We start from the raw sequence: 495 nt of genomic DNA on the forward strand, positions 1-495 counted from the left end.
AGGGTTAGGGTTAGGGTTAGGGTTAGAGTTAGGTTTAGGGTTAGGGCTAGGGATAGGGTTAGGGCTAGGGATAGGGTTAGGGATAGGTTTAGGGTTAGGGTTAGGGATACGGTTAGAGTTAGGGTTAGGGTTAGGGTTAGGGCTAGGGTTAGGGTTAGGGATCGGGCTAGGCTTAGGGTTATGGTTAGAGTTAGGGATAGGGTTCGAGTTAGGGTTACGGTTAGGGTTAGGGATAGGGTTAGAGTTAGGGTTAGGGTTCGGGTTAGGGTTAGGGTTAGGGATAGGATTAGAGTTAGGGTTAGCGCTGTGATAGGGTTAGGGTTAGGGTTAGGGTTAGGGTTAAGGTTAGGGTTAGGGTTAGAGTTAGGTTTAGGGTTAGGGCGAGGGCTAGGGTTAGGGCTTGGGATAGGGTTAGGGATAGTTTTAGGGTTAGGGTTAGGGATACGGTTAGATTTAGGGTTAGCGTTAGGGATAGGGTTAGGGTTAGGGTTAGGG

Source organism: Rhincodon typus, chromosome 22 (genome assembly GCF_021869965.1).
Source record: "Rhincodon typus isolate 14 chromosome 22, sRhiTyp1.1, whole genome shotgun sequence".
NCBI lineage: Eukaryota > Metazoa > Chordata > Chondrichthyes > Orectolobiformes > Rhincodontidae > Rhincodon > Rhincodon typus.